At 44.9% G+C, this 16,164-nt stretch overlaps 1 long non-coding RNA gene across 1 annotated transcript; it reads left to right on the top strand.

Moving 5' to 3' along the window:
* Nucleotides 1-7,688: 7,688 nt before the first annotated feature.
* LOC111961129 (uncharacterized) lies at nt 7,689-12,208 on the top strand. Its single transcript, XR_002876941.2, has 5 exons — nt 7,689-7,817; nt 7,970-8,105; nt 8,229-8,507; nt 8,878-9,004; nt 9,642-12,208. It is a non-coding gene; the product is annotated as an uncharacterized lncRNA (long non-coding RNA).
* The last annotated feature ends 3,956 nt before the right edge of the window (nt 12,209-16,164 follow it).

Here is a 16,164-nt window from a genome sequence, read left to right on the forward strand (position 1 = left end):
CACTCCTTTATTGGGGGTGTCTTGCTAATTGCCTATAATTTCCACCTTTTGTCTATTCCATTTGCACAACAGCATGTGAAATTTATGGTCAATCAGTGTTGCTTCCTAAGTGGACAGTTTGATTTCACAGAAGTGTGATTGACTTGGAGTTACATTGTGTTGTTTAAGTGTTCCCTTTATTTTTTTGAGCAGTGTATATTAAAAGGTGTTAATGGAGCAAGCCTAGGAGACACCACAATTTCCAACAAAGGTGAGATTCGACAATTGGTGTCAATAACAATAATGTGAGTTTAATGTCTTGTCAACTAGCACAATTTATTCAAAACACTGGTCAATAGATAACGCAAAATCCAGGTAATCAAAGCCCCCCTCAGGCAGAACATGTTCAATTAAGAACATGGGCTCTCGTTATTTTTCTGGCTGCTACTTATTATGTCCTGGATAAAACCCACTGCAATACACTTATATTAGCATAACTACACAGAACTACCATTGTGCATTGTGCAATGAGAGGACTATCTGGCATTCTCATTGTAAAATGTGCCCTAATGAACAAGAAACATGCCTCCGCTCACTAGGGTGTGGTTTACGGAGCGCTCTTTGCAATTTGCGCCTGGTAGCCTTTCACTGTTCTGGTTAAGAGTTCTCTCATAACACAGCAGTCACTGAGGCAGATCCAACACAGGGATGTAATAAATGGAGGGTAAACACACTTAAACACAGTTTACACACCATTATTTTATACAGTTTTGTAAGGAAAATGGCTATAGACTCATGGCTTGAGTTACTCATGATTATTTTTTGACTGGAACTTTAACACAATGTACATGGCTGCATTACACCCTCCCCTCATTCCCATCTTCTTCATGCACGGTGCACTTCAGAGGGAATTATGCCATTTTTATTGACACCATCCACACGACAGAGAATAGTCCAAAAACTGGAACAATCTTACTTGGCCTAAGTGACTCAGCGTGTCAGTCAACAGGAAGCCTGTGAATCTGTGCTGCACTGTTATGTGCCATCAATAATGTGTGGATATGTTACTGGTGGGAAAGTCTTGGGACCTTTCATAGGCTACTTCATGATCTTACCATAGGAGTAAAATAATCCGCCCACTTACTGCCACAACAGAGTAGTATCTTTGTCACCTACAATTGAATTGTTTCAGACATTACACCAGAGCCATGTGTGAAATATTATTTTGGCCAGAAGACTCTTCTGTTAGTGCCAAAATGTGACATAGCAAGCACAACACCCAAATAAAACACCCACTCTTCAAGCAAAACATTGTGTTCTCTCTCTGTGTGTTTGTGTATCAACAAATGAAATCAAATTTTATTAGCCACTAGCCAACAAAGCAGTTAAAAAAAATACAGATAAGAATAAGAATTAAAAGTAACAAGTAAGAACAGCAGTAAAACAACAGTAGTGAGACAATTTACAAGGGGATACCGGTACAGTGTCAATGTGCAGGGGCACCGGTTAGTTGAGGTAATATGTACATGTAGGTAGAGTTATTAAAGTGACTATACAAAGATGATAACAACAGAGAGTAGCAGCGGTGTAAAAGAGGGGGAGGGGGGTCAATGCAAATAGTCTGGGTATCCATGTGATTAGGTGTTCAGGAGTCTTATGGCTTGGTGGTAGAAGCTGTAGTGATTGTTGTGACTTTGCCATTGTGGTTGTTTGTAGGCTTGTGTGGTCTTAAGTGAGTCTATGATCGTATGCTATCCATTTGTATTTATTGTATGCTGCTCTTTCTATGCCATTTTAATATTTGAGAAATTAAACAATGATATTAGGCCACTCTTGGCCATGATTACAGACACCTGTGTGTCTTGACACTATATATAAACGAGTCATCCCGCAGTGTCTGTGATTGTACCCTGATGAAGACAGCTTGCCTGTCGAAACGTTGGTGAATTAAATATTTTTGCATCTGAGCTCCTAGAGTGTCCTCTCCTTTATTTTTAAGTTTTCTACTCCGCTAGCCAGCACCTCGCCTAAATAGGTGTGCGTTTCTTTTTCTTCTAGAAGCTGTAAAGAAGCCTTTTGGACCTAGACTTGGTGCTCCGGTACCGCTTGCRATTCGGGAGAAGAGAGAACAGTGTATGACTAGGGTGGCTGGAGTCTTTGACAATTTTTAGGTCCTTCCTCTGACACCGCCTGATATAGAGGTCCTGGATGGCAGGAAGCTTGGCCCCAGTGATGTACTYGGCCGTTCGCACTACCCTCTGTACTGCCTTGCGGTTGGAGGCAGAGCAGTTGCCATACCAGACAGTGATGCAAACAGTCAGGATGCTCTCGATGGTGCAGCTGTAGACCGCTGCACCACTCGGGAGCCCCTTGATGACAGCTTTGCACACTCTTGGCATTCTCTCAACCAGCTTAACTTGGAATGCTTTACCAACAGTCTTGAAAGAGTTTCTACATATGCTGAGCACTTGTTGGCTGCTTTTCCTTCACTCTGTGGTCCAACTCATCCAAAACCACCTCAATTGCGTTCAGGTCGGGTGATTGTGCAGACCAGGTCATCTGATGCAGCACTCCTTCACTCTCCTTCTTGGTCAAATAGCCCTTACACAGCCTGGAGGTGTGTTGGGTCATTGTCCTGTTGAAACACAAATGATAGTCCTACTAAGCGCACACCAGATGGGATGGCGTATCGCTGCAGAATGCTGTGGTAGCCATGCTGGTTAAGTGTGCCTTGAATTCCAAATAATTCACTGACAGTGTCACCAGCAAAGCACCCCCACACCATCACACCTCCTCCTCCATGTTTCAGGGTGGGAACCACACATGCGAAGATCATTCGTTCACCTATTCTGCGTCTCACATAGACATGGCGGTTGGAACCAAAAATCTCAAATTTGGACTCATCAGACCAAAGGACAGATTTCCACCGGTCAAATGTCCATTGCTCGTGTTTCTTGGCCCAAGCTTGTCTCTTCCTATTATTGGTGTCCTTCAGTAGTGGTTTCTTTGCAGCAATTCTGCCATGAAGGGCTGATTCACGCAGTCTCCTCTAAACAGTTGATGTTGAGATGTGTCTGTTACTTGAACTCTGTGAAGTATTTATTTGGGCTGCAATCTGAGGTGCAGTTAACGCTCATGAATTTGTCCTCAGCAGAGGTAACTCTGGGTCTTACTTTCCTGTGGCGGTCCTAATGAGAGCCAGTTTCATCATAACGCTTGATGGTTTTTGCAGGACCGCTACCTCCGCCTTTGTGCAAGGAGGAGCACTGCCAGAGCCCTGCAAAATGACCTCCAGCAGGCCACAAATGTGCATGTGTCAGCATATGGTCTCACAGGGGGTCTGAGGATCTCATCTCGGTACCTAATGGCAGTCAGGCTACCTCTGGCGAGCACATGGAGGGCTGTGCGGCCCCACAAAGAAATGCCACCCACCCATGACTGACCCCGCCCACCGGTCTGCTGGAGGATGTTGCAGGCAGCAGAACGTTCTCCACGGCGTCTCCAGACTCTGTCACGTCTGTCACATGTGCTCATGTGCTCGGTGTGAACCTGCTTTTCATCTGTGAAGAGCACAGGGCGCCAGTGGCCTGCTGGAGGTCATTTTGCAGGGCTCTGGCAGTGCTCCTCCTTGCACTCCTCTTCTAAAGATGATGCACAAGAAAGCCCGCAAACAGTTTGCTGAAGACAATCAGACTAAGGACATGGATTACTGTAACCATGTCCTGTGGTCTGATGAGACCAAGATAAACGTATTTGGTTCAGATGGTGTCAAGCGTGTGTGGCGGCAACCAGGTGAGGAGTACAAAGACAAGTGTGTCTTGCCTACAGTCAAGCATGGTGTCATGGTCTGGTGCTGCATGGTGCTGCCGGCACTGGGGAGCTACTGGGGAGCTACAGTTCATTGAGGGAACCATGAATGCCAACATGTAGTGTGACATACTGAAGCAGAGCATGACCCCCCCCCCCCCCCCCTTCGGAGACTGGGCCGCAGGGCAGTATTCCAACATGATAACGACCCCAAACACACCTCCAAGACGACAACTGCCTTGCTAAAGAAGCTGGGGTAAAGGTAATGGACTGGCCAAGCATGTCTCCAGACCTAACCCTATTGAGCATCTGTGGGGCATCCTCAAACGGAAGGTGGAGGAGTGCAGCTCTCTAACATCCACCAGCTCTGTGATGTCGTCATGGAGGGGTGGGAAGAGGACTCCAGTGGCAACCTGTGAAGCTCTGGTGAACTCCATGCCCAAGAGGGTTAAGGCAGTGCTGGAAAATGATGGTGGCCACACAAAATATTGACACTTTGGGCCCAATTTGGACATTTTCACTTAGGGCTGTACTCACTTTTGTTGCCAGTGGTTTAGACATTAATGGCTGTGTGTTGAGTTATTTTGAGGGGACAGCAAATTTACACTGTTATACAAGCTGTACACTRACTACTTTACATTGTAGCAAAGTGTCATTTCTTCAGTGTTGTCACATGAAAAGATATACCCAAATATTTACAAAAATGTGAGGGGTGTACTCACTTTTGTGATATACTGTACATATAATAATACTAATGTTCGGGGGACCCCTAGCGACTGCTTATGTGGCTTATGCCTGCACCCCACCGTGTTTGTTATGCATCATAGCGCAATTCCATCCTACCTGGAAGTAATCATTGCTTGGACATTATTGGGCAAGTCATGTATTTAGAAAAGGATCATTGATTACAGGGATGGATATGGTTATATTATTTCAAATAATGTAATTGAATTTCAATTCATGTCCTTTACATTCAATGTCCAATTCTGCATACTGATTACTTTAATTCAAAATGAAATAACATATGTAGAAGCTAACAGGTCTCAATGTAATTCTGAATGGACCCCAATCCGGCTTGGTAAACTATTTAAAGCACTAGAGGCCATTTTCCATGACATGCGTTTCACTCCAGAGTTAGCCTATAACTGTCTGCAAAAATTGTCCTAAGTGTATTATGCAATATACATACTTTCATTATCAGAATGCCAAAGAGAAAGAGCGCCCCAACTTTTGATGACGTCGCCTCAGTTGTTTGAAGGCAAGGGCTCTCACCAGAGGAAGTTACAGTAGCGGGCTACCATCAGCAATATAAAAAAAATTCTGTGCTGGTCAATGAACTGGAAAGGTGGAACACCCTCAGCTATCGCCGTCAACTCTACAACATGCGGAGTAAGAGAAGTATGGCCAATGCATAACCCCACTCCATCTCACAGATGTCCCCATCACTACCCCAGGTCCCCCAATCACTACCCCAGCAAGTATACTCGACACGTCCGCTGCCTTTGACATCAGCACAATAAGCTGAAATGATTGAAACGGTTGATCCCACTAAGGTATCCCACCTTCCACCACTCCACCCCAAGCCTGGAGACATTTTATGTTCGTGGGTATTTCTTCGTGATGCTTCCCCTGGCATTCCTCATTCACACCACCCGGCACATGGAAAACCACAAACAGTTATTTCACCCCATCCTTTCACTGCTTCACAAACTATCAACAGCAATCTTCTGCACAGACCGTGAGGTGACTATTGAGGGAGCAACACAGTCTGTTCTTCCTGCAAGCCAGGATTGTCAATTGCTGGAACCACATCTCGAACAATGTGAAGCACAAGATGGGGTCGGAGGGTGCCCAAGCTGTGGCCGATTACCAGCAAGCCATCCAAGAGCTCTTGGCCTCGAAACCAAGGAGTGACTACAAATGCACACTGAAGCCCTGATTTCGAGGCTTATTTCCGTCAGTCGCTGTCTGATGCCATGGACAAGAACGCACAGTATGTACTATACAAGCATTTTGCTACACTCGCATTCACATCTGCTAACCATGTGTATGTGACCAATACATTTTGATTTGATTTGATACAGCTTGGGCATCCAGTCAGATGGAATTACAAACTGCTCAGACAGCTTCAATGCTGTCCTCAAGGCATTGATTGGATGGAAGAAGGTCAAAGTAGATATCTTTTATCTACTCTACCAACTACAAACCAATGCCTTGAGGGAGGTGCTGTGGAGCTACTGTAACATATGGAGTTTCCACCTGACCCCTGAGTGCCATGAGCAATTTTCCAGGCGAATGCCCACCACCACTTTCTCCTACCACATGTCGGAGGAAGACATGTTGTCCTTTGCTGAAGGCATCCAGTCCTGTGTGGCACAGGAAGACGTTGACATGGCTGAAACTGGAGCATATGCCTTGGCCTATTTCCAATGGAGACGTGCTCCTGCACCGACTGGCAGCTGTACTGGCCATTGGCGGAAGTGTGGACAGTTCTATGCCAATAAAACTAAGAACAAGGCATCTTGGCGCAAAACGCTCTGGCCAAAAGTGTACCACCAAAGAGCATGCCCAGATGCCGGCCAAACGCCAGGAAGAACAATCGACCATTGATCAACATGTCATGTTTTGTCTTTGATCATCATGTCTTGTCCCTGTGCTTCCCTCTGCTGGTCTTATTAGGTTCTTTCCCTCTTTCTCTCTCTCTCTCTCCTCCTCCCTTTCTCCCTCTCCCGCTCTCTCTCTCTATCTTCCGTTCCTGCTCCCAGCTGTTTCTCATTCTCCTAACGACCTCATTTACTCTTTCACACCTGTCCCCTATTTTGCCCTCTGATTAGAGTCCCTATTTCTCCCTCTGTTTTCCGCTTCTGTCCTTGTCGGATTCTTGTTTGATGTTTGCTGTCCTGTGTCCTTGTTCCGCCCTGTCGTGTTTTTGCCTTCTTCAGATGCTGCGTGTGAGCAGGTGTCTATGTCAGCTACGGCCTGTGCCTTCCTGAAGCGACCTGCAGTCTGTGGTCGCGTCTCCAGTCGTTCCTCTCTACTGACGAGAGGATTTCAGTTTCCTGTTTTGGATTTACCTTTGATATATCCAGGAGAATCATTGTTTGTTTGATACTGGAATAAAGACTCTGTTTCTATTACGTCGCTTTTGGGTCCTCATTCACCAGCATAACACAACAGGTCGGTCTTACTTGTTACTTGATTTCGTCTTATTTGGGTATGTCACAAAATGTTGACCATTTTACTAAGCCATGTGGTCATCATGGGTTTTCTGTATATCTGTGAACACAAAATGCAGGTCTGTCCAAAACTGAACTGCCACCATTTGTTCAATAGAGTGACCAATTCAAACAGTCTCTGTCTGAGAAACACCCCAGCAGGGATGACGAATTGGAGAATAGGGCAATGTGACTGTTTTGGTTACATACTGAATGTTAATCACGTCTGTACAGTCAGGCAATTTGGACACTGTCACGTTCCTGACCTGTTTTCTGTTGTTTTGTATGTGTTTAGTTGGTCAGGACGTGAGCTGGGTGGGAYTTCTATGTTGTGTGTCTAGTTTGTCTGTTTCTATGTCCAGCCTAATATGGTTCTCAATCAGAGGCAGATGGTAATCGTTGTCCCTGATTGAGAATCATATATAGGAGGCTTGTTTTGTGTTGGGATTTTGTGGGTGTTTGTTTCCTGTCTCTGTGATTGTCTGCACCAGATAGGTCTGTCTCAGTTTTTGCACATTTGTTATTTTGTGTTGTTGTTTGTAGTGTTTCACTGGCTCATTATTAAACATGTTTAACACTAGCCGCGCTGCACTTTGGTCCAATCCTTGCTACTCTTCGAATGAAGAGATGGAGGAAAGCCGTTACAGACACCATGTTTATGCCCATGATCTGTTTGTGTAGGTAAAGAAACTGTGGGCCATGTCGTCGGATGGAGTGGACAGGGCAAATTCAAGGATTTTGTTGGAGGGATCCGTTGCCATCCTGCACCTCCATGACTTCCTTACGTTGAAGCCCAATGAGTGGCTTTGTGGGGAGGTATGTTCAGGTCGCTCACATGTTATGGTTGAATGGTATGAAATAGCCATACGTGCAGTTGGTTTAAAGTACAATTAGAGTTGTTGCCTGGGCTGACTGTCTTGCCTACCCATCAATTCAACTTTGACCAACCATATTCCTTTCTGGTTTAGATTACTGACTTCTACCTCCAACTGTAGCGGATTGACCTTCAAGTGGAGAGGGATGTTTTTTCTTGTGGATCACCTTCTGGCAGGGAATATCCTGCACGGGGATAAGGTGATGATGCGCAAGAATACCTTGTCAAAGGTAAATGCATTTCCGTAGAGTTGTTTTTGTGTCATGCTTCTATATGAGAGGCTAGAGGGGCCAATATGTGGAGAGATGCCACCTTCCTGACATATAAATGTATCTTCATTCCTCTTCCTGTAGAACAGTCTGGAGCAGCACAGTTACTTGATTGGAGCTTGCAACGTGGCAAACTACCACTGGATAGTCTTGCTGAGCTGCACAAGATGGACCATTTAGTGCGAGATTGGACAGTCCTATACTTGAATATATTATGTTTGAGGCCATTTTGACACACTGACTTGGTATTACCGCTTGCATTTAGTATGTCAATCGCAGGACCTACTCTGCCATTGTCCTGGACCTTACTGGTTCCCCTAATGTGGAGCGCCATATGAGTGAGAACCTAGTCAAGCACATCAGGTATGGTAAATCTATTCTATGGTCTGGCAAAAATAATTTTCGGCCATTTCCCAAAGACTCGCATACTATTCATAATGTCAAATTAAGTTGACCTGTCAATGATGTTGAGACTATTGTTACATTTATAGTCCAGTTACATATTGATGACTCAATTAGGCTATTTATTCATGTTTAGAATGTTCTAGGCTATGAAGAGATAATTATAAATCATTATTGATTTTAGTTCAAACATGCCGTCTCAATCATGAGCCGCCATTGTTCATGTGTTATGTAATGCTATGCAGGTGTATGAATGTTGTTGCAACTATAGAAGTGAAGACGGAATATCATGATCTATGTGTAAACAATTCATGTTTTCCTCCCCAACCAGATACTGGTTTGAGAAACGAACCTACTGAAACGGCACAGAATCTGTGTTCAGCAATGTTTCCTGGCAGGCGACAACAATACTTCACACACGCAAAGAGACGGCTACAATTGTGGAGTTTGTGCTGCTGGTGAGTTKATGTGCGAATTAGTTCCCAGGATAATTCAATAATCAAAGGCAAATCTATGGGATGTTAGAAATCTGTGCGTAACCCTTAAGGGTAGGTCACCCAAAAGTGGGCCAAAAGCAAATACACCCAATGTTTACATGCAGAGCTCTTTCTGAGGGTTTAGCCAAAGTCATTCCATTGAAAGGATTAGATTAGCATAACAAATTAGTATAGGTTTCATACCTGTCATGTGTATACCTAAGAAAATGGTCTACAACGGGAAGGGACCCGTGTGCATGTGTTCAAGAATATTCTGTTTTTCTGTTGCTAACCGATGTGCTATGGTGTGCACTAATGAATATGACCCAGGTCAATGGAGTACCTGGTTGCTATGTGACAAACTCTATATGAAATGTTGGTGTAATATCCATCAAATCATTGGAGCTTTAACATCCCCAGTGAGCTGGCTTGTTTTCATGATTACAGTCATGCAAGAAAGTCTATGACCTTGGAAAACCTATCACAATGAATCAGCTGATTACTATTGTTAAGATGACAAGGCAGTTGGAGGCCTGCTTTCACATTATTGTGTGTTTCCCAATGACCTATAGATGTAGACATTATTTATCCCATCATTTGTTGTTTATGTACTAACTAGATGGCCAGAGTTAATGCAGAGTGAGAAGGCACTAATTGACCCAGCTGTCCCAATGCATGTTAACATCGGTCGAGCCAGAATAGAGGTGGCCAAAGAGATCCTGGACAAAGGTGAGATTGTCAGATTTTTTTGAAGAGATAGACAATGTAAAGCTGAAGATTGTAGCCTAGTCTACATCATACACTGCTCCTTGTGTCATTACCATGTGATGGGATATAAGGTGCTACAGCCCAGCAGCCAAGCCCAAGTCACTGCTGGTTTATCTCATTTACTGTTGCCACATTGTCCTGGCCCCACTTTTCTAGACTATTAAGAGTTTGAGAGCACTTTTGACTTACCTGCCATGTTTGAGGTTAGAAACATTTTGTTATATTTTTAGCCCACGAGGAGGTCAAAGTAGCAGGCCGACTATATTATAAATTCTAACATGCTGACCACACCGCCCGCATCGAGTGCGCATAGCAAAATAAATGTATACATTTTATTAAATCATTGCACCCACACTGCTCTCTCGCATCTGCGTAGCCAGGCGCTAAATAGAACTTGGTTATAAATGTGACGCATGACATGTTGCAAGTCCCGGCTCTCCCCCCTCTCGTGGGTGATTGAAAGATGAACTGAGGTCCACACTCATGTCCAGTTGATGGTGTTAATGCACCTTAAAGGTGGTTGCCAACCGCCATATAAAGTCCGAATAAGAAAACAAGGAGAGATTACTAGAAACTAACTAGYTTTACTCAGTTAAATTAGATTTTTCAACCTGGGTGTCTTGATAGCATCTGGTGTGGATGGACAAAATCAACATGCATGCGATGGCGCACACGTGCCTGGTCTAGTCATCATGTTTTTTTTTTATCCAAGATGGCGTAGCAGTGGGATTGTCTGTTTTGATTGTCTTGTCCCGTCCCTTGTATATATTGTTTTTCTTCGTATATATTGTTTTTCTTCGTATATATTTGTATTTTTTTTCATCTCATTTTCCATCTACGGACTGAACATACTCTCCTGCAACCCGCCTCACCCATTGTGGTATGGATCTGCTATTTTTACACTTTTGAATCGGAACCCCCTTCAGTAGGTAGCCAGCTAACTAGCTACTAGTCAGTTAGCCACTGCTAGCGGTCATCACCGTTAACACGGACTGCCAGCCTCAGCCCAGGCAACTCCTGCCAGTCTGCACAGCACGATATCTACCCAGAGCATATCGGACTGCTTTTCTCTACCACTTATCCGGATTCCTACCGCAAGCTCTGAACCTTTACTCTGGATCTTCACAGCTAGCTAGCTGCTATCCGAGCGGCTACTCTTTTTCCAACGTCTCTGTCCCGAAGCAAGCACTAGTTAGCCTGGAGCTAGCCTCGAACTAGGCAAATCTGGCTAGCCGAAGAGATTCCATCAAGCAATCCCTGGGCTTCAATTACCTCTTTTGCCAGTTGGCCTGGACCCTTTGCTGCCGACACGGAGCCCAGCCAATCCATCACGACTGGTTTACCAACGTAACCAGCTGAGGGGGTTTCTGTCCCAAAGCAAGAACCAGTTAGCCTGGAGCTAGCCTTGAGCTAGGCCCTTCTCCCGGCTAGCCAAATAATTCAATCAGATAATCCCTGGGCTTCAATACCTCTTCTGCCAATTGGCCTGCACCCTTTCCTGCCGACACGGAGCCCAGCCGATACATCACGACTAGTCTGCCGACGTAACCATCCGAGGGGGTTTCAACAGACTCTCCCATTGCGACGTCCCTCTGAGGCCCATCTGCTAGCCTGCTGCTAGCCCCAGCCTGCTAGCTGTCTTAATCGCCGTGTCWCRAGCTCGCCTAGCAACTCACTGGACCCTATGATCACTCGGCTACACAGGCCTCTCCAAAATGTCAATATGCCTTGTCTATTGCTGCTTTGGTTAGTAATTTTTGTCTTATTTCACTGTAGAGCCTCTAACCCTGCTCAATATGCCTTAGCTAGTCCTTATGTTCCACCCCCCACACATGCGGTGACCGCACCCGGCTTAAATGGTGCCTCTAGAGACAACCTCTCTCATCGTCACTCAATGCCTAGGCTTACCTCCACTGAACTCACATCCTACCATAACCTTGCTTGTCACGACTTCCGCCGAGGTCGGTCCCTCTCCTTATACGGGTGTCGTTCGCCGGTCGACGTCACCGGTCTTCTAGCCATCGCTGATCCATCTTTCATTTTCATTGGTTTTGTCTTTACTTTCTACACACCTGGTTTTCATTATCCAATTACATATTCATGTATTTATCCCTCTGTTTCCCCCATGTTTTGTTTGTGATTATTTCTATGTTCAGTTCGGTTCATTATGGCTGTTTTTTTGACGGGTGCTGTGTTCACCCGTGCATATATTTACCGTTGGTTTTTGGTCAAGTGTATTTGTTTACCGTGTGCTTTTATTTGAGGAAAGCACGTTGCTCACTCATTTTGCTCTCCTGCGCCTGACTTCATGCAAAAGTTACACTCACCTTCTGACATTGTCTGTACATTATGCCTTGAATCTATTCTTCCGCACCCGGAAACGTACTACTTTTACTCTCTGTTTTGAACGCACTCGACGACCAGTTCTTTTAGCCTTTAGCCGTAATCTTATCCTTCTCCTCCTTTGTTCCTCTGGTGATGTAGAGGTTAACCCAGGCCCTGAAGCTCCCAGCATCACTCCCATTCCCCAGGCACTCTCATTTGTTGAATTCTGTTACCGTAAAAGCATTGGTTTCATGCATGTTAACATTAGAAGCCTCCTCCCTAAGTTTGTTTTATTCACTGCTTTAGCACACTCCGCCAACCTGGATATCCTAGCCATGTCTGAATCCTGGCTTAGGATGGCCACCAAAAATCCTGAAATTCCATCCCCAACTACAACATTTTCGACAAGATAGAACTGCCAAAGGGGGCGGAGTTAGCCTACAGAGTTCTGTCATACTATCCAGGTCTGTGCCCAAACAATTTGAGCTTCTACTTTTAAAAATCCACCTTCCCAGAAACAAGTCGCTCACCGTTGCCACTTGTTWTAGACACCCCTCGGCCCCAAGCTGATCCCTGGACACCATATGTGAATTGATTGCCCCCATCTATCTTCAGAGTTCGTACTGTTAGAGTTCGTAAGATAGATGCCCTCAATCACACACAAATCATCAAGGAACCTACCAGGTACAACCCTAAATCCGTAACCATGGGCACCCTCTTAGATATCATCCTGACCAACCAGCCCTCTAAATACACCTCTGCTGTCTTCAACCAGGATCTCAGCGATCGCTGCCTCATTGCTTGCGTGCATACTAGGTCCGCGGTCAAACGACCACCCCCCATCACTGTCAAATGCTCCCTAAAACACTTCAGCGAGCAGGCCTTTCTAATCGACCTGGCCCGGGTACCCTGGAAGGATATTGACCTCATCCCCTCAGTAGAGGATGCCTGGTTGCTCTTCAAAAGTGCTTTCCTCTCCATCTTAAATAAACATGCCCCATTCAAAAAATGTAGAACTAAGAACAGATATATCCCTTGGTTCACTCCAAACTTGACTGCCCTTGACCAGCACCAAAACATCCTGCGGTGTTCTGCATTAGCATCAAAAAGTCCCCGCGATATGCAACTTTTCAGGGAAGTCAGGAACCATTTATAATCAGTCAGTTAGAAAAGCTAATGCTAGCAGAAACAGAATTTTGCTTCCTGTAGCACTAATTCCAAAAAGTTTTGGGACTCTGTAAAGTCCATGGAGAATAAGAGTACCTCCGCCCAGCTGCACACTGCACTGAGGATAGGAAACACTGTCACCACCGATAAATCTACAATAATCAATATTTTCAATCAGCATTTTTCCATGGCTGGCCATTCTTTCCACCTGCCTACCCTTACCCTGGCCAATATCTAAAGCACCCCCTGCCGCAACTTCCCCCCCCCCCCCCCCCCGCTTCTCCTTCACCCAAATCCAGACAGCTGATGTGCAAAATCTGGATCCCTACAAATTAGCTGGGCTAGACAATCTGGACCTTCTCTTTCTAAAATGATCAGCCGATATTGTTGCAACCCCTATTACTAGCCTATTCAACCTCTCTTTTGTATCGTCTGAGATCCCCAAAGATTGGAAAGCTGCCGCAGTCATCCCCCTCTTCAAAGGGGGAGACACACTATACCCAAACTGATAGACCTATATCCATCCTGCCCTGCTTTTCTAAAATCTTCGAAAGCCGAGTTAATAAACAGAACACAGACCATCAAGAATCCCACCGTACTTTCTTCACTATGCAATCTGGTTTCCGATCTGGTCATGGGTGTACCTGAGCCACGCTCAAGGTCCTAAACGATATTATAACTGCCATKGATAAAAGACAGTACTGTGCAGCCGTCTTCATCGACCTGGCCAAGGCTTACGACTCTGTCAATCACCGTTTTCTTATCAGCAGACTCAATAGCCTTGGCTTCTCAAAAAACTGCCTCGTCTGGTTCACCAACTACTTCTCAGACAGAGTTCAGTGTGTCAAATTGGAGGGCCTATTGTCCGGACCTCTGGCAGTCTCTATGGGGGTGCTACAGGGTTCAATTCTCTGGCTGACTCTTTTCTCTGTATATATCAATGATGTCACTCTTGCTGCTGATTCCCTGATCCACCTCTACGCAGACGACACCATTCTGTATATATCTGGCACTTCTTTGGACACTGTGCTAACAAACCGCCAAACGAGCTTCAATGCCATACAACACTCCTTCTGTGGCCGCCTTCGATGGCTTTTAAATGCTAGTAAAATTAATGCTTTTCAACCGATTGCTGCCCGCACCCTCTCCCGACTAGCATCACTACTCTGGACGGTTCTGACCTAGAATATGTGGACAACTACAAATACCTAGGTGTCTGGTTAGACTGTAAACTCTCCTTCCAGACTCACATTAAGCATCTCCAATCCAAAATTAAATCTAGAATTGGCTTCCTATTTCGCAACAAAGCCTCCTTCACTCATGTCGCCAAACATGCCCTCGTAAAACTGACTATCCTACAGATCCTTGACTTCGGCGATGTCATTTACAAAATAGACCCCAACACTATACAACACTAACTATACTATACTACATCCAATTTGCTATCACAGTGCCATCCGTTTTATCACCAATGCCTCATACTACCCACCGCTGTGACCTGTATGCTCTCGTTGACTGGCCCTCTCTACATATCCGTCATCAAACCCACTGGCTCCAGGTCATCTATAAGTCTTTGCTATGTAAAGCCCCGCCTTATCTCAGCTTACTGGTCACCATAGCAACACCCACCCGTAGCACACGCTCCAGCAAGTATATTGCACTGGTCATCCCCAAAGCCAACACTTCCCTTGGCCGCCGTTCCTTCCAGTTCTCTGCTACCAATGACTGGAACAAATTGCAAAAATCTCTGAAGCTGGAGTCTTTCTCCCTCTAACTTTATGCATCAGCTGTCTGAGCAGCTTACGATCACTGTACCTGTACACAGCCAATCTGCAAATAGCACACCCGACTAACTCGTCCCCATAGTATTACTTACCCTCTTGTTCTTTTGCACCCTAGTAACTCTACTTGCACATCATCATCTGCACATCTATCACTCCAGTATTAATGCTAAATTGTAATTATTTTCTCCTTGTCTACCTCCCTACTCTTCTACATTTGCACACACTGTACATAGACTTTTCAAATTTCCTATTCTTTTGTGTTATTGACTGTACGTTTGTTTGTAACTCTGTTTTTGTCGCACTGCTTTGCTTTATCTATCAGGTTGCAGTTGTAAATGAGAATTTGTTCTCAACTGGCCTACCTGGTTAAATAAATGTGAAGTAAAATAAAAAATTAAAATGTTACTTGCTGACCACACCGCTCGTGTTAGGTGTGCAAGCGTTGCAAAATAAATGTAAACATACATGTTATTCAATAATTTAATCCAAACTGCTCACATGCGTCATCGAGCGTCTGCGTAGCCAGGCGCTAAAAAATAAGTTGTTTCTATTTTTGACGCTTGACACGCTGCAAGTCTGCCTCTCCCATCTCCTCAGTGGTTTTTAGGACCATATACCCACGTGGGTGATTGAAAGATGAACTGAGGTCCAAACTCCAGCCCAGTTGGTGGTTGTAATGTCATGATCGTCGTGGTAATCATACTCGGACCAAGGCGCAGCGTACGTAGAGTTCCACATGTTTATTAAATGAAACTCACAAAAACAATAAACAGCAAATGAAACATGCAACAAATACAGATCCCACAACAAGATCCCACAAAAACCAGTGGTGAAATGGCTGCCTAAATATGATCCCCAATCAGAGACAACGATAAACAGCTGCCTCTGATTGAGAACCATACCAGGCCAACAGAAAATATTAACCTAGATAGGAACAACCCCCCCCCCCCCTGTCACACCCCGACCTAACCAAAGAGGAGAATAACAAGGCTCTCTATGGTCAGGGCGTGACATGTAATGCACCTTAAAGTTGGTTGCCAACCGCCATATAAAGTCCGAAGAAGAAGACTGAAGGAGGAGAGATTACTAGAAACTAAC

The sequence above is a fragment of the Salvelinus sp. IW2-2015 genome, linkage group LG4q.1:29 (assembly GCF_002910315.2).
Source record: "Salvelinus sp. IW2-2015 linkage group LG4q.1:29, ASM291031v2, whole genome shotgun sequence".
Classification (NCBI taxonomy): domain Eukaryota; kingdom Metazoa; phylum Chordata; class Actinopteri; order Salmoniformes; family Salmonidae; genus Salvelinus; species Salvelinus sp. IW2-2015.